This window comes from Pteronotus mesoamericanus, unplaced genomic scaffold, assembly GCF_021234165.1.
Source record: "Pteronotus mesoamericanus isolate MK-2021 breed Mesoamerican mustached bat unplaced genomic scaffold, CSHL_Meso_final contig_221, whole genome shotgun sequence".
Classification (NCBI taxonomy): domain Eukaryota; kingdom Metazoa; phylum Chordata; class Mammalia; order Chiroptera; family Mormoopidae; genus Pteronotus; species Pteronotus mesoamericanus.
The window spans coordinates 6,209,158-6,234,560 of NW_026555092.1; the positions used below are offsets into that span (position 1 = coordinate 6,209,158).

Below are 25,403 nucleotides of genomic sequence, written 5' to 3' on the forward strand. Positions count from 1 at the left end.
CTGCAGCTCGTGAGGGCTCCATGATTAGGTCCTAGAAACGGGCACACAGGCTCTTCCCCCATGGGCACCAAGCTGTGTCCAGAGCTCTAGAGATCACCCTCTGCTCCCAAGGGTGAGACCCAGACTCCTAGGCCCCCAGGTACATTAATCCACCAAAGTCTAGATTCAGCCCAGCCTCAGCCATAGGGGTGAGAAGCATCTAGGGGTGAGGGAAGATGGCTTCCAGGGGTAACAGCTTGGGACAGGGACTGGAGTTGCCTCCTGCCCCTGCCCCCACCCCCAGGCAAGGAAGCATAAAGGTTGGCAGGCCCCCCCACCCCTCCCCGGAAACCTGGCAGTTTATTTCTGTCTCTGGGCCCCCTGTTTCCACAGAGTCAGTCCAGGAAGGCTGGCAGCAGCTGGCTTGGAGGGGTGGAGCTCCTGCTCTCTCAAGGGTCCAGCTGCTACCCTGCCCCAACCCCAACCCCAACCCCACTTGCCAGGCCAGACTAGACTCCACAGAGTCAGAGGTGACTAAGAGTATAACCTCTGGTGTGTCCAACTCTACTGATTGCATATCATTCTGGCTCATGACTCCTCTGGACCCCAGTTGCAAAGAAAATCTGCTTCTAAACCTGGGCTGCCCAATATGGTAGAAATTAGCTATTGAGCACTGGAAATGTGGCTAGTTGGAACTGGATCGTGCCAAAAGTACTAAAATATACAGCAGATTTTGAAGTCTAAATATGAAAAAAAGTAAAATATCTCATTAATAATTTTTATAATTACATGTTGAAATTCTAATAATTTGGATATATTGAGTTAGATAAGATACATTATTAACATTAACTCACTTATTTCTTTTCACTTTGTTTAGTGTAGCTACTAGAAAATTTTGATTACATACATGGCTCCCATTACATTTCTATTGGAAAGTGTTGTTCTAGATCATATGGTGCTCTGGCTTAGGACCACGACTTTGCCTGCTCTAGATCAATATCTCTGTGGCTTCAGCTCATCAACTTCCCCATATCCAGACCACAGCTTATGTGAGTCTAAATCTCAACACCCTACCCCACCCTATCCCACCCCAGCTATCTGTGAATCTTAGCCTCAGCCAGAGATTATGGCTTAGTATGCTTTAAACCACTGTCTAGTACATTTCTTGTTCAGCAATTCCCAATTATCTAGATCCCAACAAGAGTGCAACTGTAGATCACCTTCCATATTATCCAGCCTGACACTTCAACCTTGTTTGCTCAGAGATCACTGATTAGTCAGATTTGAGATCTAGATACCCTCAGAAGGAATAAGCTTCTAGGTCAGGGGTTGGCAAACTACAGCCAAAGGGCCAAATCCAGCCTGTGTCTGTTTTTATAACTCAAGTTTCATTGGAAGACAGCCATGCTCATTCCTTTATGCATCGTCTATGACTGCTTTCAAGGCACAATGGCAGAGTTGAGTACTCATGACAGAGATCCTATGGTCTACAAAGCCTAAAATTTTCCCTGACTTTTTACAGAAAGTTTGCCAACCCATTCTAGAGGACCAACTAGTCCAACCCATTATGAATCTAGATTCTAGCCTGAGACTATGGCCTAGTCTAATCTAGATCACTTCCTGTAAGATGGTATTGTTGACCAGGATCTGAACCAGAGCTGAACATGTGCCCCACACAGCTTGAGTTCCACATTCTGCTCTGATCTTAGGAAACAGGACCCAGTACTCTCTTCTGGAATGGAAAGGGTGTCTCCATTTCCCAATTCCCCTAGAGAGATCAAGGCCCATTGGCCCTACTCTATGGCCTTGGGAAGAAGGAGGGAGGGTGGATTCCAGAGACAGCTCTAGAGGCTAAGCCAAAGAGTCAGGGGTAAGCTCTTGCCTGCCAAGGGTGCAGAACATAATCAGGCCAAGAAGACAGAGTAGCCCCACACTCCACCCCTTCCCAGCAGGCTACAGAGAAGGTCACTTAGCTGGGGGGTCATGTGGGACAGATAACCAACCCATCAAGAAGCTAGACCAAGGGGCTCCAGATGGAATCTTTCCCTCTGACCACCTGAAGCCTATCACCTCAGGAATGAGTGGCACCACTTTCCCCCTAGTTTACCTCTAGTTCTGCTTTTTCATGGCTTTCTTTGAAAATCCTCCCACATCTGCTTCCCTCCCTTGTCATTTCTCCTTCCTCCATCCTAGAAATTCTAGCCTTAACCTTAGCGGTTAAGATCTTGGGCGCTGAAGCTGACAAACCCAGGCTTCAATTCCAGCCCTGATATTGGCAAATCCAACTAGGCTTCCTCAGTTTCCTCATCTGTAAAACAAAAATAATGGTACCTACCTCACAGGCCTGTTATACGGACAAGATCGTGATAGATGTCACTTTGCCCAGCATCTGACCCATAATAAGCATGAAAGGCTAGTTACTATTTTTATTACTAATGAAAATCTAGCATGGTTCCACAGATGGATTTCGGCAGGTGTGTAAATTTTGCAATATTTTAACCAAAACCTGTTTTTGTATTTTTCTGAAGAGAAGACCCACAGCTCTCATCATTTTCTCAAAACGATTCCTTATAGCCCAAATCGTAAAAAAGAAAAAAAAAAGGCTGTGTGTGTGTGTGTGGGGGGAGGTGCTTTAGTTCAATCTACATGAGGAAACAGAGGCACACAATGGGGAAAGGACTAGCCCAGGGTCCCTCAGAAAACGTGAGGCAGACCCAAGGCTACCACCCAGGAGTGCTGTCTCCAAGGCCTCACTCTTTCCACTAGGCCAAGCTGTCTCTCTGATCAGACTTCATCATTTCTCACCTGCTCAGCAATGACAGCCCCCCACAGTGGGCTCCTCACCTCCAAATGCCTTCACTGAATCTCTTCTACCTACTGCCAGATTCATCTTCCTCAAATCTCATTCTCATGACACTGTGTCCCCACTCCAAAACCTTTAATAGCTCCCTACTGCTGACGACAACATCAAGGCTGAGGTCTTTAGCCTGACATTCAAGAGCCTTCACAGCCAGCTCTGGCTCCCGCCAACCTCCTCACCGTTCCCTCTTGTCTGGTCAGTGGAGCTGACTTCTTCCTCTCTTCTCTCCCCCCTCCCTACAGTCTCCATACCACCCACACACTCACTCAGTTCTGGACAGATTCTGCCCCTTTGCTCAATTACACAGTGTCTCAGGCCCAGCCTGCTTCCCCGGCTCTGCCCTCAGGGTTGCCCCTGGGTCCAGCCACTCTCTGAACTCACCCTGATCAGGCCACGCCTGGGTATGTTGACTGCAGCTCTAGCTCCAGGAAGCAGGCCTCTACCCCTCCTCTCCAGGCCAGCTCCAACCCTTCACACTGACCCGCCTTAGCCACGGCCCATATGATCTCTGGTTAACTTCTCTCCTCCCATCCCCTAGACTTTCAGGAATACTCCTCTTGTCACAGGGAGACACAGCGGAATAGCACTGTCCTCAGAATCATGACTCCTGGGTTAGACTCTTCTCTTTCAGCCTTAAAGTCCTCATCTATAAAATGGGGACAGCAATACCTATACCTCATGTGATTCTCATGGAGGATAAACTGGAAGGTACTTTTTCGCCTAAAACTTGCTATACAAAGAATACTAACATTAGCCTACATTTATAAGTTTATTTAAAATTGCAACAACCCTGTAACCCTGGTACTCCCTAAGCCCTTTCTCTGTTTCATTTTTCTCCTTGGTACTTATCAGCATCTAACAAACCAAATAATTTATTTCTGTGTTTACTGTCTGTTTGATCCTCTAAATGTAAGCTCCTTGAGGGCAAGGACTTTTATCTACCTTGGTCTCTCTTGTGTGCCCTAGAAAAGTGCCTGTGGGCAATTGGTAGTTGAGGAATGAATGAATGAATCAAGTGCTTACCATGTGCCAAGCACTATGCTAAGCACTCCTCAAAGATGATGTCATCTTAGGAGACAGGTACTTTCATTGCCCTCACTTTGAAAATGAGACCTTGAGTGGCTTGCCCTGATCACCCAGTAGGAAGCAGCCTGGCTAGGATTTGACTCCAGGGCTGCCCTCTTGAACTCTATGCTCTATTTCCCGTCCAGACTTGGGGGGTGCGGGGTGGGTATTTCTATTTCTACATTGGCTAAGCCTCTTGAATCTGTCACCCTCCCCATCTCCCTGGGGCTGTTACTCTCCCTATGCCCCTGAGGTCACCAGCCCTCCCAACCCACATTCTCTCTCAGCCATTTCCTCCCACTTCTCAGCCAGAAGCCAAGATGTTCATCCTCACCTCAGGGCCTTTGCTGATGCTCTGTGCTCTGCTTGGAATGCACTGACACCATCTCTTTCAACTCTACCCATTTCTCAGGACCCACCTCTTCCAGGAAGCTTTGCCTCCAGTCTTTACTTGCTCCCTTCCCTGACCTCTGCCTTGTTGTTTACTGCTGGGAAAACCCACTAGGAGAGCATATGCTGGCTTGGTCCATACCCTCGTTATTTCCTGAATCTGGAGGCCTTGCTCACCTCTGTCCGTCATGTGGCCAGGTCTCTCCTTCCTTCCTCTGCTGAATCACTGCTCCCACCCCATGCCATCTCTTAGGCAGGTTTAAAGCTCTGTGACGAAGAGCCTGGCTTTTGAGTCTCTCAAATTCCATCTCCACCCCCTACTAGCTGTGTTTCTTTGGGCATGTCACTACACCTCTCTGAATCTGCTTCCTATCTGCAAAATGGGGATGACATGAGCACCTGCCTCACGAACCAATGTCTCTGGTACACAGTAAGCACTCAGCAAATATCAGATTGTTCTGTCAGCCTGCTCTCTCCCTCCTCCCCAGGCAGCCCCCTCCTCCTGAATATAGCTGATGATAATAAGATTGCTAACACGTACTGACCACTTAATATCTGCAGCAAGTAGAAATATGTCTGACACCCAGCAGGTGTTCAATATTGCTTACTGAATAAATAAAATAACCAGTCTAATCCTCACAACACCCTATGTAGAAGGGCACTGTTATTATACCCATTTTACAGACAAGGAAATCAAGGACCAGAAAGGATATTCAACTCATCATGGTTGGAACTGAACACGAGCAGTGTGACTCTAAAGCTGAGACTTTCACTGCTATCCTCATCTTCACTATTCCCATCTTGCCCTACTCTGATGCCAACCCCGAGGCCAGGAAGCTTTCTTTCTCCAGAGGTTGGACCTTAGCATCTAGATGACTGCTCACGGAGGCCCTGCTCCAGAACTCAAATACTCCACATTTTATCTCCCTGGCACCTCTCAAACCCTGTGGATTCAGTGCCACACCATTTCCCCTTGACAGGTGAAGAAACTGAGCCTCAACGAGCAGTCAAGTAACTAAGGTCACACAGGATTCAAATCCCAAATTCCCTCAACTGCATGGTGTTTTGTGACGTTTTTCTCTAACTGTCTTATACAACTGTTGAGAACTATTCACACACATCCGCCTTATAGGCGGCAAGCTCTCTGAGGGAACAGTCTGAGGCCGGCCCTTCCATGTGACCCCTGCCGTGGCCAGCACTGTAGCGGATGGGCCATGCTCCTCCAGTGAGGCTTCCTAACCACTGATCAGCTCCTCCCAGTCAGGCACACCTTGACTCTCACCTGCTCCCTGCCACAAAGTAGGTCTTCATTTGTGGGCTGGACCTGCACAATCAGAGTTGGGACTGGCTACGGCAGTGGCTGGATATCCCCTTCAACCTAGAGGTTCCCCAACAATGCCGTATCTCCCAGGAACTCAGGGCTCCCATCTCCCACGTAGAGCACTAAGGAGGCAGGATAGCCTGGTGGTTCAGAACACGGACTCTGAATCCCAGAGTTCCAAGTTCAAAGGCTGGATCTACCAGGTACTGGCTGTGTGACCTTGGGCAAGTCACAGGGCTTAACCTAAGCCTCAATATTCTGATATGTAAAACAAGGATGATAATGATAGGGTTGCCACATGATTAATTAAATACCTACAGACTTAGATGACTATCTGGGACATACATGGTAAGTGCAATGTCAGTGTTTGTTAAATAAAGAAAAGCACGGTTCCACCTAGCCATGGAAGGGTCCCGGGGCGGGGGGGGAGGCGGCCGTACAGCGCAGGTGACAAAGCAAGGCCCAGTTCTAAACAGACAACTGAAGACACACCGGGAAATGGAAACAGGTGGCGGAGATCTCACACCTCAGGAAGCCCCTTGTGGCAGGGACCCACTCCTCCTCCCCCCACATCCTCCAGAGCCGGAGGACCCCATTTCCTGGCCACATCAGTTTTTTGATCTAATACTCTTACCCTAATCCCCAAGCCACTTCCCCTCCTCTCCTTCCAACTGTTAACCCATTCCACACAGCCAGACAGATTACTGCCGGAATGCAGACCCTGCCTCTCCTAGTGGCTGTGTTACCTTGGGCAAGTCTCTTAGCCTCGCTTCCTCATCTCTAGAGGGGACAATCCATCCTGGAGGTCTGCCCTAGAGACTGGTAACTGAAAGCATGCCTACAGATGTGTTCACAGGTGCCTGGGAACATAGCAGTGTCCCACAGGCCTGACCACATGGATGGGTTTGCTGTTTGGGCAATGGGGTGGGGAAGGGGGCTGCCATTAAAAACTGACCCCTGCTTTAGAAGTTTTCCCAACAGCCCCTAAGCAATGCTTAGGTTGCAAGCCAAGCTCCCTGTCCTTAAACCACCGCCCGACATTAAAATATTGATTATTAGAGAGTAGACAGGGGCCGCATGTCAGGCCTCCCTTCACGAAGTTTACTGCATCTGAGGTCCTGAAGCAGATGTGGTGGGAGAGGGCAGCAGGAGGGACCACAAGTGAGGGAGGAAGGAAAAGGTCTCCTTGGAGAACCAGGGAGAATAGAGAAGACCCCTGGGTTGAGAGGGGAAAAGGGGAAGAGGGACATGCTCACTAGGTCCTTCCTCGCCCCCGCGGCTAACTCAGTAATCCCCTGCCCTGGCCTTCCACCCCTCTGAAAAGAAGTGGAGCCAGCGGCAGCAAGTTACGATAGACGATTACCCGCCCTTAATTAATTAAAATAAACAGCAAATTAAATACAGCAAAATTAAAATAGAACAGGAAATTAATTCTCTACCAGCCCCACCTCACAGGTGAGATGCTTAAAGGGCCCCTTGCAGCCAGGATCCAGGGCAGCTGCAGGGTCACCAGAACCTGCCTTACTCCACACCACCAGGCAACCCCAAATATCAGTGGCAGAACTCGGCTACCCACAGGCATCCAGCTGTCTCTGCCACCCCAAAATTGGCCTCCTGGTTCCTTAACCCCAGCACACTCCAAGCCCTGGGTTACACTCCTGAGCCCAGGCCCTGCTCCTTGGTCAGTGGGCAGGATGGGTCCTGACACCCTCTGGGCCAGGAGGGCACAAGAGGGAAGGAGGGAAGAGGGGGCCTTGCCTTCTCTTCTGGGTCCCCTCTGGGGCCTGGAGTCAGATCCTAGCAAAGACCCCCTCCCTTCCATGATGAGCACCCAGCCCCCCCATTTGAAGCACCCAAAATTTGTCTCTGGGGGACCCCTCACTTTACTCTTTCCTTTTTCTCAGAATGCTCAGGAAGAAAGCACTGCAGAGGTCCCAAATCCCAGGCCAGAACTGCCCAGAGTCAGGCAGACAACCTCTAGGACATGATACACAATTCCTTCCTATACAAGACTAACTGCCTCACTGCACCGAGCAAAGCTGAGGCCAAGCAGGGCCGAGACATTTGTTTGCCATCATCCAATGGTTTAGTGGCAGAGCCTGCAATAGCATCTCTAATGGGCATGTTCCACGTCACCACCAAAACGCGGTATTTCTAGAGTGCAGCTCAGGTCCGTGCTGACACCCCTCTCAGCCTGGCCCCCACGGTCTCCCGTCCATAATGCCATCCCATGACTCCCCCTTCTTGTGTCCCACACAAGAGCCAGGTTAGACTCCTCAACCTGCCCTCGGGCTCTTGTTCACAAGCCTCCTTCTATCTGGAGCTCCTTCCCCCCCTCTGCCTGCCCAAGTTGGACCAGACTCTTCAGTGTCCGACTCAACGGATGCTCCTCCATGAGCCATCCAGAGAGCCCCAACAGGTGCTGCCTCATCCTCCTCTAACCTCCCAGGGTGCTTTGTCCCCATTCCTACGCCTGCCTCTCCCCGTTGTCTGTATAAGCTGTTGTTTTTAGGTGCATGAGCTCCCTGAAGACTCAGATATATCTCGCCTCGTGGCCCAGCACCTGGCAGAATAACTGGCACTTGGGAAGTGCTCAGTAAATCTCTGCATCTGATGTCCCCCACGTCCTACTGGTAACTGAAAACTGGCTATCGTTTATGTAAGCATTTACTATAAGCGTGGCTCCTGCACTGTCGCATCCTCACATGATGGACCCAGCTCAAAGAGTCTATTGGACTCTTTGTGACTCTTTCCAGGGTCACAGTTCTGGAACTGGAACTCCACCAGTCCTTGCTTCTAAATGACTCTCTTCTCCATCCTGCTTGCCTCTTCTAGGTCAGACCAGCATTATCTCCCATCTGTACTACTAAAACCTCTCACTGTACTACCAGCCTCCCTGCCTCCATTCTCTCCCCGCCCTACCCTGTCACTAAAGACTCCCCATGACTCCTGATGGCCCACTGGACAAAACCCAAACCTCTGAGCATAGCATCTAAACTCTGAGACATTAAGCCTTTGTTTACTCTGCAGCTTCTCTTCTAGCCTCTGTACATCAAACCATTTTCCCAACATACGTATAATAGTTTGGTTCATTTCCAGGCTTTGCATATGCTGTTTCCTCTGCCTGGAACCCATTTCCCATATTTTTCCTGCACATTCTTCAACATCCAATGTTAAAGATCACCTTACAATCTAGTCATACTAGACAAGCAACAAACAAACAAAACTAGTCACAAAATTTGAGAGCTGTATGAAGGAGGGGCCTGAGTCACTGCTACCGCTGTATCCCCAACACTTAACACAAAATCAGTACTCGATCAACATTTGTCGAATGAACAAGAGCATGTTCCATATATAACTGTTGGCTAAACAGAAAGCTGACAAGGCCACAGTACACAGGGACAGAGGTGGAGGGGAAGACACCGAGGCCAGGAAGGCCAAGGACACAATGAAGAACAGTGACAAACACTGTCAGGGCTGCTCTGCCTCAGAGCTATACTTTTGGCAGAGGGAGTGTTTGTGAGAGACAGAGGGTGAAAAGTGATGGTGTGAGGGAGGCTCTCAGTGTGTGTGCACATGCACACATGGGAGCAAGTGGTGAGGATGTGTGCGGCAGAGCGTGCGTGTGTTTTGCATTTGTGAATTAGCGCGTGAGAGGGAAGGTGAGGAAGCCTGTGAAGGGTCATGTATGTGTGCGTGTGGGGGTCCGTGAGAGATGTGATGGTGTGGGGAGCCGGTGTGCACTACTTGTGTGTGGGTCCGTGTAAGAAAAGATAAGGGTGTCATAGTCATGAAGACTGTGAGTGTGTGTGCTGAAGGCTGTGCATGTATACTTGGGGCGGGGGGTGACTGAGAAAGACAAGGGGACACCTGAGGGGGTGTGCAAGTAAGAAATCGTGAAGTATGTGGGGGGGAGGGTGTTAGGAGCATGTGCAGAAGGAGATGGTGTGCCTGAGAGAGTGGCCAGTGGAGAGGGAAAGGTAAGAAATGTCAGGGCTCTGCTGAGGGTGTGGCTGCCACAGCCTCGGCCACAGGCCCGGTGCCAGAGGTGGGGGCTGGCCCTGGGCCCAGGGTAGGGGGTTCTGACTGAGCAGAAGATTCCTGAGTTCTCCCTGGAGCCACAGGCACCATATTATCATATCCCCGGGCAGGAAGGTCGAGGAGGAAGCCCAGATGTGTGTGTGCCTTACATCGGTCCACAGCAAAACCTCTGGGCATTTATTTGTCTTTGTCTGTGTCTGGGTGTGCACGTCTGTGCTTGTGTGCGCACTGCCGGCTGTGTGTCTGTGCCTGTCTTTGTCTCTGTATGTATCTGGGCCTTTGTCTCAGTGTGTGTGGCTGTTGTCTATGCCTGTCTGCATGACTGTGTCTGGATCTGTGTGTCTCAGTGTATCTGTGTCTAAGGGTACTGTGTGCCCTTGATCTGTGCGTGCCTAAGCATGGCTGCAAGCATCCCCCCTGGAATGCCTGTCTGTATCTGTGTGTCCATGCGGCCTTAGCATAAGAGGGAATGTTGCGCTTTTGAGGCTGTGGGTCTAGCTCTCAGTGTACCTAAGTGTGAGTATGTGCTTGCTGTCTCTGCATGTGCTACCTCTGCCATGTGCTGTAGCATGAAAATGCTTATCTGCGTTTGTGGGCTATACGTTTGTGAGACCAAGGATATGTGCGTGTCTATGTGCCTGAGTGTGTGCGTGTGCGTACATGTATGTATGTGTTGGGTGTGAGAGTGTGAGGGGTTTGTCACAGACTGGTGAGCAAGTTAATCTCAGACTCCGTGACACGTGGAATAAAATCACGCTCCCATAATGGGATCATTCGTCTTCCTGTCCAAGGAGAGAACCAACTCTTCACCCTCTGCCCTGGGGGAGCCACAGGGGCCAGGGCCAGGCACGGGCCCCTGCCCAGGTCCCCTCTGCCCTCAGCACCCCACCCATACCCCTCCTCTGCTGCACCAGAGCCATTCTGCCTCCAGTGTGCCCTGGTGCCCACTGCAGGCTGGGCAGGGCTCCAGGACATGTGACCAAGCCTTAGAGGCCTGTCCTGGGCCCCCCAGCCCCACCCACTGCTGAGGAGGGCCCTGCCCCAGATGGGAGGGGGGTACAGGAAGGAATCTCTCGGCCCCTCCTCCTCCCGGAGGGGAGGGATGAGCTGCAGGCCCAGCCGGGATTTTCCATCTCTCAGCAACAAGATTCCTGGTGAGCAGGCTGCAGGGTTTGGCAGGACGCCTGCTGGAGACCCGCCCTCACCCGCCAGGACGCCTGGGTCCCCAGGGCCAGGCAGCAGTCAGTTCCCTGGGGAGCTAGGAGGGCCCCAGAACTCTAGCCTGCTGCTGCCTAGGCCTGTGGGAAAGCCAATCCCTTCCAGGCTCCTGCTCTCAAACAAAGATGGCTCCCCAACCCCCCCAGACAAATCACTACCCTTCCTCTGGACTTCCCCCAGCCTCAGCCTTTGCTTCAGAAATTCATCACAGGCCAGCACCACCCATTACCCGCCTGAACCTCAGCACACACCCAGCCTGGATTCTAGACCTCACCTCTGGGTTTGAGGGCTCCCAAGGCCAAGGCTGTGCTTCTCTCAGACTGGGGCTTCTGAAGACAGGGCCATGTGTCCTGCGGCTGCGCAATCCCTCTTGGTCTTAGTGCTCCTTCCTGAATGAGCAGATAGGTACCAGGAGAGAATTTCAAACCCCAGGTTGAGGAAACTCAGGCACTGAAGCCCTCTGCCCTACCTACCACTATGAATCACAGGCCAAATCCAGTACTCGGGACATACAAGATCTTATCCTGCCCAACTGCAGCGGCTGCAGCTCTCCCTTCCTCATAGGGGTGCAATTTCAGAAGCCGGTAAGCATCAGTTGGAGGGAAAAAGGGGCAGGTGGGCTCCCTCAGCCCCCCAGCTTTGGATGAGCAGCCGGAGAGCAGGTTTGGTACGAGAGTAGGGTCCAGAAGGAGAAAAACTGAGATGTTTCAAGATTTATGAGCTTAATTCTTCTCCCTTAAACTCTCCTCCAAGCCCCCAAGCACCAGCTTGGTCCCTCCAGGGTCATGTTGTGGCCCCAGGCCAATGCCAAGGCCCTAACTCATCCATCAGCTGTTGCCAGGAAGTTTCCACACCAACAAGTTCCAAAAGGAGGGCTTAACTGACACTAGGAGGCCAGATTGATGGTGAGGGGGCATGGCCCTAAAGAGGCAGCCAACAGCCCCCTGCACCCTCCCAGGAGCTGAAGACTCACAACCTCCAGGGAAGAAGCTAGGCTGGTGGGTGGGGCACAGCAGCAGGTACCTCCCAGCCCTGGTACCACACCCAGACCCGCCCTTTCAACAGGCAAGGAGACCTGGGATCCCGTGGGGCCCTACAGCTCAAAGGGTGTGTGACCTTGGGAGGTTGCTGCTCCTCTCCAGGCCTCAGTCTCCCCACTGTGCGAAGCAGGAAGTGGCTCAGAAATCCCAGGTGTTCCCCCTCTGTAGCTCAGCTCCCTTAGCACTAAGGCCTGCCTTCCTTCCAGTCTTGGGGTGTCACCCAGAATCTGGGCCAGATGAGGTCAGGCTGCAGCAGCTACCTCGAGGAGTTCCTGAAGCCACCCAAGCTAGAACTGAAGAGCCTGTGGTGATTACCCATTTGCGATGCACCCATTTTCCAGAAGAGTGAAACTGAAGCCCTGAGAAAGTGCCTGGGTCTGGACCAAGGCTTCAGTTTTACTGGTAGTTAAGAGGAGAATGATCAGAAAGATCTGGATCAAAATCCCAGCTGCACCAGAAACTTGTTATGTGAGGTCCTTTGCTTTCTCTCAGCCTCAGATTTCTCATCTGTAAAATGGGTGACAGTGGCTTCCTCCTACAACACAATTGTTAAGTTGAAATGAGAAAATGCTTGTAGGAGCTGGGCAGTGTAGTAAGCGGTTGCACAATGGTAGTTATCACAACTGTGGGGAAAGCTAATGTAAACCCAAGTGGCCGGAGTAATGGGGAGGATGGCTCATCCTCCAGCCAGATCAGGACCCCCAGGGCCTCAGCCCAGGAGGGCCAGCCAAATTCCTCGAAGCCCCCAGCTGTCTCCCCTATTCATTAAAGGACTCTCATTAGTGAGTCTGGGCACCTGCCCCTCCGCACATAATAAGCCTCATTAGTATCTTAGCCCCAAGCTCTGTGCCCAGAGTCTATGCATGTACACACGCATGAGGGTGGGGGGGCTGCAACAGGCCACCAGCCAGGAGACAGCATCCTCGCCAGCCACACCCCCTGCCTGTCATCAGCAGGGCCCGTCACCCAGCTTGTCACCTGCCTGCCTTGCACCCGCACCACCTGTCACCCACCCAGCTCTTCACCCACCCAGCCCATCACCTGCACCACCTGTCACCACCCAGCCTGTCACCAGAGCTGCCTGACAGGCATCTGGGTGGGGGGCAGAAGATGGGGAGGAGAAGACCACAGGGGTGTGGAGCTGGGGGCCCCAGAGACCCTGTAGGACCCCCACTTCAGCTCGGCATCCTGCAGCATCGCCATGGCAACCTCTCAGCCGCAACCACTTTCCCAAACATCCCCCGCCCCCCCCCCCAAGCCCTGCTCTTAGCTGAGCTGAGGCTGAGAAGAGCCTGAGTGACAGCAGAATGGGGCAGGAAGGTGTTCATCAGCTGGTTGGCTTTGGCCATCCTTTCCTCTTTGGACTCGGTTACTCCATCTGCAAAATGGAGGGGCTGGAATGGGTGAGGCCCTGGAAAGCAGGCCGTCCTTCTCCAGCCTAGATTCACCAAGCCAGACGCCAGTTAACCTGCGAGGGCTGGGATGTGGAACAAAAGGACAGGGGTTTCTGGGTTCTTCCACACTCCTTTGCCCCTAACCACCCTCCACCACCCCCGGCCGAGAGGCCAGGCCTCTGGCCCAAGCTCACACAGCGAAAGAGGAAGAGTAGGCTGGAAGGGAAGGGGCTCTGCCACAGGTCTGTCATCTGGAGACACCACACTGGGTGACCCAAGGTGACCAGGGACTGAGTTGGCCCCCACCTCCGAGCTGCATTATTTATAAAACCCAGAGCTCGGAGCTGAGCAACAGCTGCAATGCTGCCCCTCCAGGGGCACATGCCAAAGTGGAATGGAGAAGACAAGGTGCCTCCTCCGTGAAGGCCCCTGGGGTCCCTGGCTCCCTCCACAGCTGGCTGGGGCAGGGGCGGAGGTGGAAGAGGGGTAGCAGCAGCCCATCCTTCCTCTCCCGCCCCCTGTCCCCTCCACTCCTCCAGCCAGGCAGCGATAGGATTACTTCTGCATGACTGCCTGCTCCACGGGGTTCCAGAGACCCTCCTGCCTGCAGCAATCTTTAAAATTCCTCCAGCCCAACCTCGCTCCCTTTCTCACTCCCTTCCTCCCAGCAGTGAATGCTCCAGCATCTACCGCAGTGTGCCCGCTGCCACTGCCACTGCCACTACCAAGTACCAAGCAGGCTAGGGTCCAGGTCCCTGGCGCCCGTGGGCAAAGGAGAGCCCATCCTCAGGGTGCAGCCTAGTGTTCCTCAGAACCCGCTAGGCCCAGGTCCTGGCCCATCCCCTCTGGCCCGTGGGGCTGGTCCAGTCCCACAGAGAATGGCTCAGGCTGGCGTCAGGCATGCCAGCTGTGCCAAAGTGGATGGGCACATGTGTGCAAACATACTTGGTGGATGTTGGCATGCCTGCCCATGTCCTCTGCTGCTAGAGCCTGGCTGCCCCCACCTCAGCTCTGACCAACCCTTCCCTTTCTCCCCAATCCCTGCTACCCCTGGAGTGGACAGACAGCTGGGCCAGGCCAGCGCCTGTGGCTCCCCAGGGCACAAGAGGCAGGCAGGAGATCGATCCACTGAATTTTTCAAGGCTCTAATGGAGCCTGCATCCTAGGACTTGGGGCCTGGGACACAAGGGATGTCTCAGGGACCCCTCCCTCAGCACTGCAGTTGCTTTATCTGTCAGGTCTTAGGGGTCAGGGGAGCCTTCCTAGGAGCCTTCCTCCAGCAACAAATGAGGCACAAGGGGCCCCTGGGAAAGATATGGTACTGGGGAGGCTGTGAGCAATACCCAGAGGCCCCCCCCCCAATCTCCCCAGCCCTAATGCGGGCAGAAGCAGCTCAGCCTCTAAATCACTCCCCTCATGCTGCCCTCTGAGGCGGATTCTGTGCATCTGTAATTAGGGGGTGGAACAGATGGTGGAGATTCCGTTTAAAATCATGCGTCTAGTAAAGTAACCTTCACTGTCGGAACTGACTCCCAGGGAGACCAAGCCCCAAGCCTGGGTGGGTGGGGGGCAGGGGGGGAGCATAGCAAACCAACACCTTCACTATCTCTTTCCCTGAAGCCCATGGCCCAATGTCCCTCTCAGGTGTGCCAAGAAGAGGGGAATTCAGCAAGCACCTGAGAAAGCACGGGCTGGGGGGTAAAGCTCCTTGTTCCCCCCCAATCCAAAACATGCCAGAACCAGGGTAGGGCTGGGTACTCAAAGAGTTCTTGGCTGAGAAACCAGAGTGACCAGGTGCCAAGAGCCCCCAGAGGCCCCAATCCCCCAAAGCCCAGGCCAAGGTGCCCAGAGCACAGGGTCTTGGGTGGGGCAGCTTTGAACCAGATGTACAGCCTCACTGTCCAGGAATGAAAGGCCTGGGGCAGTGAGGGGGGTGGAGATGCCTCCTCAGGCAGAGGAGGCTCTGGGAAGTGGGGGAGGTCTGGGAAGCAGAGAGAGAGAGCACACAAGAACATGTAAGAGTGTGTGCGAGGCTGAGGCTGCCTGGGCGGGGGTCTGGGGAGAACAAGGTGGGCTGGGGGAAGCTGTGATGGAGAGCGCTAGGGAGGGAGGGTGTGCTGGAATGTGTGATGATGGGAGTGAGGGCTGCAGACATTTTGAGGCGGGGTATGTGACAGGGTGAGGTGGGGGTGCAAGGGGAGCAGGGAATAGCTGCTCCTGAGCTCTAAGGGGTGAACGGAGCAGGGCTGTGACTGAACTGAGGCTGTATGTATGTGTGAGTGTGGGGTTGGTGTTTGGAGAGAGGTATGTGTGGGCTGTCCCTGGGCTCTTAGATAGCTGAGGAAAGTTCTGGAGCTGGAGCCTATTGGGAATGTACAAAGGACTGCTTTTTTGAGGAGGTGTTGGGGTCTGGATGGGGAGAATGGGCGGGGGGGGTGGGGGTGTGTGTGTGTGTGTGTGTGTGTGTGTGTGCGCGCGCGCGCGCGCACGCCTGGGAAAGTACAAGAAGCTGGGGGGATGTTATCTGTTTAGAGATACTCTAGCACTGAAGCTATTTAAGTCTGTGTGTTTGGGGTAAATGGCATGGCTACAGTGTGTGTTCTCATTTGAGTGGGAGTTGAGACAATGTACCTCTGTACATGGCTGGGGGGAGTTGGGTGTTTGGGAAGGTGTAGGGGGCTGGACAGATGTGTTTGGGAAGGTGCTGGGGCTACACGGACAGTCTGTGTGCTAGTGAGCTGTTGAGGCTCTGGGTCTGCATATGTGCAAAGTGTTGGGGCTGCAGTATATGTGGATCATAACAATGTGGATTTTGGTTAAGCATTAGGGTTGAAAATATGTGGCGGTTGTGCGTTTAGGTGCATGTCTGGGCTGTGTGTGATACGAGGCAGCTGAGTGTCAGGAAGGTGTTTGTATGTGGAGTGACCATGTGTCTGTGGAGGTGTTAGGACTGTGTGTTTGTAGGAGGATGGCTGTGTGTTTGGGGGTATTGGAGCTGTAAGTGTGGGGGGTGCAGTTTTGTATATTTAGGAGGTGGTAGGGGCTGTAGTTGGCTCCCTGTGCCCAGACAGGTGATGCAGCTGCAGGGTGAGGATGGGCGTCCCCGGGGGAAACGAAGGGCAGAGTCCTGGCCTCTGCTTAAGGGCCCAACTAGGGGCTGCCGGCACACCTCCAGACCCTGTGCGGGGGTGTCCAGAAAGGCAGTCCATCTGTCTCAGCCTGTGCCCAGGCCCAGGAGCAGCCGCCTCCTCGCTCCCTGGGGGACGGCAGCAGATCCTAGCCCACCCATCTGCCTTCAGATGGTTGAGGCAGGAGCCTCCACAAAGCTGCCTGGAGGGCATCGCTGTGTTTGAAGAGGCATGGGCTGGGAACGGGCGAACTGCACAGCAAACAGTCCTCCTGGAAGCTCCTTTGAAAACCACTGACGCCAAGAGAGAGGAAGAGGGAGGACAGGGGCGGGTCTGTCTGTCCTTGTGCGTCTGTGTGGGTCAGTGCCCAACTGTGAGCCTTGGAGCCCCTTCACATGTGTTTGCGCTGATGGCCTCTGTTCAAGCAGCATTTGGCCTTGGAAAACAGCCCTCCAACCCAGGCTGCACACTCACGGCCTCACACAGGCAGCTACCCCCTCCTATATGCACACCGCCTACACTCACACACAAATACCCCACACACCTTCACATCCACATAACACTGAACCCTCACACACATGCAGCTCATGCCCAGGGCCCTATACCTTCACATATGTACATGCATTACACATCCCCACACTCTGAAAAACCAGGTAGTCACACACCTGCCATGTACACATGCATCCACACATACATACCTGACAATTAAAAACCACGCACATACCCACGCACCCCACACACCTTGGATCCCCTGTAACACCCATGTCCCATCTCCCAAACACTAGGTCTCTTTCTCAAACACCGTAACAGGCACTCTCCATCCCTTACATCAGTGTATATGTGTGCATTTTGTACATGCACACATACCTCCTCAGCAACTCTCAGCTCTTTCATACCATGCAACCCACCAGCCAATTTATCTGTGTCCAGGCCCAGCCCTGCAACTTCCCAGGAGGGCTCCAACCGACTGAGGCCTCCTGCCACCCTCCCCTGACAGCTGGGTCAGAGGGAGAGGGGATACCAACCCCACCCCTGCTGCTCCCTGGGAACCCTGATCTTCACATCTAGAAAGAACCTTCTCCCCTCTCTGGTTACTGCCACGGCATGTGTGAAAGGTGACTGTCTGTGTGTGTCAACATATCCTGAGAGCCCACGGCAAGGACTATGTCACCACCCGTATGGGTAAGGAAGCACAGGTCTGTGTTCACTAGTTAGGCCTGTGAGCCTCAAAATGCGTGTGAAAGCGGAGGTTTGTGTGTCATAAAATGTGTGTGTGTGAAGCAAGGCCTGTGTGGACAGGTGTGAGTGAGAGGGCAGTGCATTTAGACAAGGAAACATACACCCAGTGAGGGGTGAGTGTGAGACGCTATTTTCCAAGAGTCCAGAGGTATATGCATCTGTGAGTAGGGGTCAGGGCTGGGAGAGCCTCTCTCAGCGACTCCCTCCCCTGCAGAAAAGAGCAGGGAGGAGGGGTCTCCGGGCTGCTTCTCTCTCTCTGTCTCCCTGACCTCTTTAGCAGCTGGAAACTGAGCTGGGGGTGGAAGGAATGGAGACTTGGCTGGCCTGGGGGTTTGGGGAGGGAAGCAGGAGAAAACACCTTCCAGATTCTCATCAAATCCCCGCTTGTGGTTTGTAGCCTCAAGTCTCTCCTCTCTCTCTGTCTGGGTTTCCCACTTTTCTTTATCTCTTCCTGCCTCTCTCTCCCCCACATCCCTCCTTTTCCCTTCTCAGTCACCTGGTCGCCCTTCTTGGATCGCCCTCTCTCCAAGTTTCTGTCCCTCTGTTTCTCTCTCCCCAGGCCCTTCCATTTTTCTGACTCTTCTCTCCGCCAGCACCTCTGTCTGTCCGTCTCTCCCCATCCTGGTCCATCTGTCCGTCTCTCTCTGTCTGCCTGTGTGTGGGTGTCTCTGTCCATCTGTTCCACCACCCATCTGTCTGGATGTCTGTTGTGAGTGGGGGTGCCTACTCACTCCCAAGGCACCCTCTCCCAGGTCAGCAAAGGTGCCTCCTGGCTCAGGGTGTGGGGAAGGGGTGCAGAGCTGCAGCTTCTGGAAGCTTCAGTAGCAGCTGGGCTGAGCTGGGAGTTAGGGCCAGCCAGCTGCAAAAGTGGCCCCTCCCCTGGGCTCTCAGGCCAAGGACCCCAGAGCAGAGAGAGAGAGAAAGGAGGGCCTCACTGCAGCTGAGTCTGTGTTATGTGTGTAAGGGAGGAGGCAGGGGGGCCCTCACTTCACCCTCACTTCACCATTCCTCCCCAAAGCCAGGCCCTGCAGGAGAGGGATCCCTAGTGTTCACCTTCCTTATCCCCTAGCCAATGGAAGAGATGCTGGGACTCAGGAGGGAGGGGCAGAGGGATGTCAGACCTTGGGGAAACGAAGGACTGGGAGCATTAGCTGGGGGAGGCGGGGGCGCTCCTCCCATACTCTCTTCCAGGCAGTCCCTGGGGATCTCTCCAGTTTTGGTCCCAGCTCTAGGCATGAGAGGCTGCACAGGCAGTTCTCACCAGCTCCCCACAGGAGCTCTTCCCGCCTCCCAACTTCCTCAGAGCCTCTGATTCATAGGGATATGGGGGAATCACATGAGTGTCACCCCAACCCCAAGTGGAAGGTGGTTCTGGACATGTGGGGACTTTGGCCCTGTCTAGGCACTGGCCATCCTGACTGGCCCCAGGTAGCTCATCCACGTCACCAGATCAGCACCTCACTCACTCACTCATATACACAGACTGCACCCCAATACTCATGGCCAGCCACCTCTACTCCCTGGCCCAGTTACTCAGAGGGTCCGACAGGGAGCCTCCCCCAAGACCTTGCACCCCATCCTGCACCAATGGCAGCTCCAACAGTGCTCCCAGCACAAAGCCAGCAGCTGGAGACTGCATCCCGTAACACCCTCCCAGGATGCTCTGCCCCTAGTCTCCCTCCCAGAAAAGCTCAACATCCAAATCCCACAACAGATGGAGAAACTGAGGAAGGGATGAGAGTACACAGTCACTGCCCCCTGAAACCCTAGGGTGGGAGCAAAAATGAAGAATAATAGGGAAATAAAGGGACACTGCAGAGGTAGAATCTGGCTCCCTCCTGACCTACCACGGGCAAAGTCCGTATTGGCGGCGCCCTCTGCACAGCACAAGCCTGCTGCTGGGCCAGGGCCAGGGGCGGGCTCCCTCCTTCCAGAGCTCTCCTTGCCCCTGGCTGGGCCCCCTCCCTCTCCTTGCTTCAGAGCAGCCCTCCCAGCCCTCTCCCTCCTAGCGCTGGCTCTCTCATCTTCAGCTCTTGGAAGCCTGACTCACTGTTTCCCCTCCTCTCTCCCCTCCCTCCCTCTCTCTCCCCACAGAGGCGCCTCCCCCTCCCCTGGGGGGGCTCTGGCCACAAGGGTGCCTGCCTGCTCCTCTCCCCAGGCTCCAGCCCCCCTCTGAGCCCAGGAGGCCCCCTGCAGCTGTTCCAATTCTCTAGCTACAGAGAGGTGGAGCTCAGAGTCTGGGTCCCAGGCCTGGCCCTGCCAAGTGTCTGCGATATTGGGCAAGTGGCTTCCCCTCTCTGGACTTGGTTTCCTCCTGTCAAACAAGGGAGGGGGGCCCAAGTGGATGATGCCCCTGGCGTCTCTGGGACCCTAATGTTCCCTACTTTTAAAACTCTGGTGCCTCTTGGCATAGAGCACCCACAACCTGTGGGGCAGGGAACCTGCCTCAGGCCCCGCCCCCAGGTCCAAAGAAGAGCTCTGTTCTGTCCACAGACATTTGGAGAAGACAGAGCGGAGATGCTGCTCTGGGGCAAAATCATGAATCTAGAGACCCCTGGAATCATCCCCCCCCCCAACCCCCCACACAGCTCCCTATTCTCCCTCCTCCTGTGGGAATCTCTCTCTCTCCCCCACCTGTCCTCCTCCCTCTTTTCAGAGACATTTGCTCGTCTCTCCTCCAAAACAATCCCAGCATTTGATCTTGGATGAGAGGCCCTCAGTGCCTGCTCATTTCGGGCTGTGGCCTGGGGAGTGGCATGTGCCTAGGCCTTCTTGGTCACCTGGTCCCCACCTCCTAGGGCTGTGATCCTGCTCTTCTCGCTCCTTTCTTTCTCATGCCTTCATCACTGGCTTCTGTCACCATCTTTCCCTCTCTCCACTCAGCAAACGGCTGCCTGGGTCTCTCTCCTTCCTACCTCCCCCATTCTCCTTCAGCTTTCTCCCTGGGGGGCCCATCTGCTGACATTAGCAACAATGTTACCCATGCTCCCTCCCGCAGTCCCCAGCTCCATCCCATCCTAGCTTCCCCTTCCAGGCTCTGTCCCAAAAGACCCAGGGGACCCAGAGACAGAGCTGGGCTTCATCCCATAATAGTGAGCCTGCTTGACCTTACTCAACCAGACCATAAGTGCCTGGGCATCTGGTACGCAGGCATGGCACCCCCTGGTCTTGGGTGGTTGGCTGGCATGAGACACAGAGTTGTCCACAAATCAAAAAGTAAAAAAGAAAAATAAATAAAAGAAAAAAAAGGAAAAGTGACCTGGGGGTAGTGAGGGGGCAGGGAATCAGGGAGATCAGGTTTGCCTGGAGGTAGCCCCTGTCCAATGACAAACACAGTCAAGAGGAGGGAGTGGCCCAAAGTCAGTGTTCCAGGCAGACCTGAGAACAAGCAATGTCCCTCTGGGGCTCTGCCAGTCCAGAGCAGCCCCCCCAAATAAAAATGTCCTCTGGTTTCTGTCAGGGACAGTTTGCCCCTCAATCCTGTAGCTCAGCCACCACAATCAGGTGGAGATCCCATCTCTTAATCTCCTTTAGTATCCAAGTCCAAGCTCCCCATCCACTTAACCTGCAGGGGGTTCCAGAAGGCTTCCTGCCAAGATCTATGCAGGTGGAATGGGGAGAACAAAGCCCCCCAACTCCAAAGCTCCCTCACCAAACGGCCCTTAAAAGCTGGGGAGCAATGCAAAATAATCCTGGAACCTTTATACCCCCAAACTAAGAAGCTATGCTGTCCATCCACAGCACCTGGGGCGGGGAGGCTGCGGCTCCCTGCCCCCATGACCCTATTCCAGACCCCCCAGCCCAGCAACCATAATAAACAGCAAGCTCTTTTTCTTTATGACACCAAATTTCTCCAAGCCCAACAGTTCCTTCCATCATACCTCAGCCATAGATCACATTAAAAACTCACAGAGGGCAACTTAAACACATCACATTTGTTTCTCTCTATATTATTTCAAAAGTAACGGCATTAAAAATGGATTTTACTACAGAAAATAAATATCAGCACGTGGCCCGGGAGCCTAGGCAGTGGGGGAAGAGCCCACCCAGAGAATGTCCCTGAGGACTTGGGCACAGCTTAGGTACTGACCAAAGAGGTGGCTGAGAGACCAGATTTCACCCTGGGGTGTGGGGGTTTGCCTGGGGAGGGAGCAATGCCTGCCCACCTGGGCACCAGCTCCAATATCAGACCAAGAGAAACTGGAGTACTGGTTTGGACTGGTGCTCACTGGTCCCCCAAAGCTCATGCCCTCACTGATCTTTGCAACCTTTGAAGGGTGGGAGCTCTGGGGCAAGAAGTTCACCAGTCTCTGAGGGTTATTCTAACTATTGACACAGTAGGAGAAAAAAATGAATTCAACTTACTATCCAGTTTGATTTTCCATTACTATAAAAATAAATATACATCTGCTCAAAGGAGGGAAACAGCAAGCCGCATGCACATGCCGCCTGGGGGGTCCCCCACAACTCACCACCACAATCCGGCCTCCCCCCCAAAGCGCTGGTTGGGGGGTGGACAGACTGGTAATCTTTCACTTCCAGCCCGAGCTCACAAAGCTACACACACGGGGCCACACAGTGCAGGAACAAGCCAACAATAGAAACACCCCAATGCTCCTGGCAGGACTCTGTCCAGGCCCGGGCACATGCCCCCGCCCCGCTGGTGGCAGCAGTGGACAAAATGTGGCCACCCTGACTGGGAGGCAGTGCTTGTCCTCACACCCTGAGCTCTGCCCAGGGAGCTGGGGCCAAGTCCGCCTGACACCAACTGGTCCGGCGGGAAACGCCTGCCCAGCCAGACAGGCACAGGTCCCCCAAGGGTCCCTCCTTGTGCTCAGGGACCAGGCTGGTGCAGCCCAGCCCTGCCTCCCAGGGTGACGCCTGGGCCCAAATTCAGCTGGCCCTGCCAGTCAGGCACTGGTGCAGAACCGAGGGCACCAGGCTCAGCCCCTCCCAGCCCAGCCTCAGGGCCCCCAAGCTAGAAGGGAGGAGGGACTCCCCACCCCTCCACATCTGGCCCTGGCCCCCAGGGTCTGCGGTAGAGAATTCCCGCCCCCGCTTCTCTCTCTCTCTCTCTCTCCCTCCCTCCTCCCTCTCTGTGCCCGCTGCCGCCTCAGGGACAGCCCCAGCTCCCGCCTCCGGCCAGCAAGGCCCACATCCTTCCTCCCTCAGCTGGCCCCTTCGCCTGGCAGGAGGCTGGGGGGTCAGGCTGCTGGGGAACCCCTCCAGCTTCCATCAGTCCTTATCCCCAGCCCCCAAACTCTGGGTTGCTATCCCTTTTCCTGTAGAACAGGAAACAAGGTTATTTCCTAGACTCAGAGCCAGCCCCCTGCCCCTCTGGCTCTGCCTGGGGACCAGGACCCAGCAGGGGAAGGCGCCCTCAGCCAGAAAGCGGAGGGATTCAGCAATTCACCCCCAGCTACCGGCCCAGGGGGCTGACAGCTGTCACTCAGCACCCCACCCCCTGGGAAAGAGGGGGCCGAGTCAATCAGAGCCCCAGAGGAAACACATTGATAGGTGATTATTTATTTATTTATGCAAAAGTGAGCCGACTTTGTTCGCCAGGTAAACGGGCACGCGGCCCAACCCCTCCGGCCCGGCCGCCCCCAAATCCCTCCTCCGCCCCACACCCCCTCCGGGTCATTAGGTCCCCGCCCCTCAACTCCCAGAGCACCAGAGGAACCTTGGGATTTGGGGGTTGGAGGGAGGGGCTCCTCCCTCCGCAGTCCCCCCTTTCCCAGCGCCGTTCCTAAAATCCAGCCTTGTTCTCCGCTCCCACGGTCCCCCCTATATTCCCCCCCCACACATTCTCAGCAAGCTGGAAGGCAAATTGCAGTTTTAAATCCAAAGACGGAGGGAGGGGGAAGGAGGAGGGGGCGCGCGGCAGCGCTGGGCGCGCACCTCGCCCCCGAGCCGGGGGAGCCGCGGGGCGGCCAGGAAACCCGAGAACCCCCCCTCCCCACCCCCCCTCTCGTCCACCTCCCCCTCCCCCTTCCCGGCACTGCCTGCCAGGCTTCGAGCCGAGCCCAGCCGAGCCGCGGGCCCCGGTGGAAACAAAGACCGATCGCACCGCGGGCACCGCAGCCACGGGGTCCGGCGGACCGGACCGGGGCGCGCGGAGGGGGCGCAGGGCCCCCCACTGGCGCGCTGCACAAAAGAGCCCGGCCAGCCGGTCCCCAGCGGGGGTCTAGGGCTGGGGAGGAGGCGCCACTCACCGGAGTGCTGAGCTGCCGGCTCCGTGGGTCCGAGCCAGGCAAGGGGCTTTGGGGGGCGTCTGTCTTCCGGCGGCGGCAGCAGCGACGCGGGCGCCCGGCTGCTGGGGAGAGGAGTCGTGAAGGAGCCCTGAGCCGCCCGCTGTTGCTGACAGCATGGCTCGCGCCTCAGCTCACATTCTCCTCCGCTAACTCCGCTGGACACGGCCCCCCGCTCCCGCGGCGCCCCCCACCTCGATCACTCCTTCGCTCTCTGCGCCCCCCACGTTACCCCCCTCCCGCCGCGCACACACTCTCACAGTCCTGGACACCCCCGCCCCCACCCCCCAATTGCAAACCTGGGAGGGAACGCGCCCCGCGTAGTCCTCCTCCTGCTCCTCCTCCTCCGCCCTCCTCCCTCCCGTTCTCTCTGGCTGTCTGTCTGTCTCTCCGACTGTCTCTGCCTCTCTTGCTCTCTGCCTTTCTCTGCTCTCAGAGCTGGGTGGGAAAAGGAAATGAGGACAGAAAGCAGACGCTGGCTTCGGGTGGTGGTAGCTGGATTCCCTCTCTCTCCCTCCCCCTCCTCCCCTCCCTCCTCCTGCCTTCTGCTCTCTCCGCTGCGAGAGGGACTGAGCGCAGCCTGGCGGGTGGCTCGCTCTGCCCGCCCGCCCGCCTGTCTGTCTGTCTGGTCTGCCTCGCTCGCTCACTCCCTCCCTCCGTCTCTCGCCCTCGCCCTGCCTGCCTGCCTCTCTCCGTCTCCGCCGCCGCCGCCGCTGCCTCTGCGAGCTCGCCTTACCTTCGCCGCTCACCATCCGGAACCCCAGGGGGGAGCGCGCGCGCAGCACGCCGGGACTTGTAGTCCCCGCCCCAGCAGCACCGCGCGCGGGGCGGGCGGGGCCGCGCGGCTTCTCCGACGGGGCGGCTTGAATCCCGCAGCGACCCTGCGCCCGGATCCCTCCAGCAGGATCGCGTCCTCGTTTACTTAGGGGTGCTGGTTTTCCCCAAGGATTGGGAGCGTTTCCCAAATTTCTTGTCCCCTGCAAGTGGTTCTGGCTCGAGGGAGCTTTCGGGTGGGAGCGAAGGGGCGGGGTCTGAGAATGGCGTGAAAGTCGAACGGAGGATCAAGGGATTAGCCAAAGACCTGAGACTTTATGGGGCGTCCAAATTAAATGGAAGAGGAAGAGACGAGAGAGGAGGATAAGCTCTGTGAATTTGGGGACGTTCTCCCTTTCTGAAATGGTGTCTTTTATTGGGTAAAGTGCAAGAGCTGCCGCGGGAGGCATGTTCCAGAAAACTCACAACCCCACCAGCTCCTCCTCATTCGGTGAACCCGTCTCAAGCTGAGCTCCGGGTTTAGCGTCCCCCGCCCTCGCTCCGCCTCCCCCCAACTCCTAGTTTTGCTAGAAGTCCAAGAGCAGCAAGGGCACAAAAGTCCTGAAAAATCCACAGATAGCGCGAGCACGCGCCTGCCTGCGCGGGCACACGTGCAAGTGCACAGGCAAGGCATATACTTCTAGAATTCGACTGAGCGTTTTCA

The 25,403-nt window shown here is 55.1% G+C and overlaps 1 protein-coding gene across 7 annotated transcripts in view; it reads right to left on the minus strand.

Annotated features, from left to right (window-relative positions):
• AHDC1 (AT-hook DNA binding motif containing 1) overlaps window positions 1-24,495 on the minus strand; it is a 63,749-nt gene extending 39,254 nt beyond the window's left edge. For 4 of the 7 annotated variants that reach the window (XM_054571824.1, XM_054571823.1, XM_054571822.1 and 1 more), the window contains exons 1-3: window positions 24,226-24,495; window positions 23,891-23,991; window positions 11,149-11,263 (exon numbers count right to left, since the gene is read on the minus strand). The gene's annotated coding sequence lies outside the window, so the exon portion shown is untranslated. Of the gene's footprint in view, window positions 1-11,148; window positions 11,776-23,890; window positions 23,992-24,225 lie in introns of those variants that run through there. The other 3 variants (XM_054571820.1, XM_054571819.1, XM_054571821.1) reach the window with 3 other exon arrangements.
• Between the last annotated feature and the right edge of the window lie 908 nt (window positions 24,496-25,403).